The sequence below is a fragment of the Adiantum capillus-veneris genome, chromosome 23 (genome assembly GCF_014529385.1).
Source record: "Adiantum capillus-veneris isolate H3 chromosome 23, ASM1452938v2, whole genome shotgun sequence".
Taxonomy (NCBI): domain Eukaryota; kingdom Viridiplantae; phylum Streptophyta; class Polypodiopsida; order Polypodiales; family Pteridaceae; genus Adiantum; species Adiantum capillus-veneris.
This window is the reverse complement of record NC_140953.1, coordinates 38,997-39,301: the sequence shown is the minus strand read 5'-3', so window position 1 is coordinate 39,301 and position 305 is coordinate 38,997.

Sequence of the window (305 nt, the reverse complement as noted above, 5' to 3'; positions counted from 1 at the left end):
CACATGAGTATCGACATTGTAAACATGCTTGCTTGATTGGTTTGCAGTAATATAGAATTCTTTTGTAGCCTAATAGGACACTCAGCTACATGATGTGGGCCTCCACACTTGTAGCATTGAAGAGATGATCTCTAGGTAGTGTAATTGATATTTTGACCTCTTGCCGCAAGAGCAGCTACTTGATAGACAGGTTTGACTTGTCCCCAATAGTCCTCCATGTAGTATTGGGGACTTTCTTCACGTGCATCGATCCCATAGACACTATTAGGCTCTATATCTTCCTCACAACCTTCCAAACCAACAAT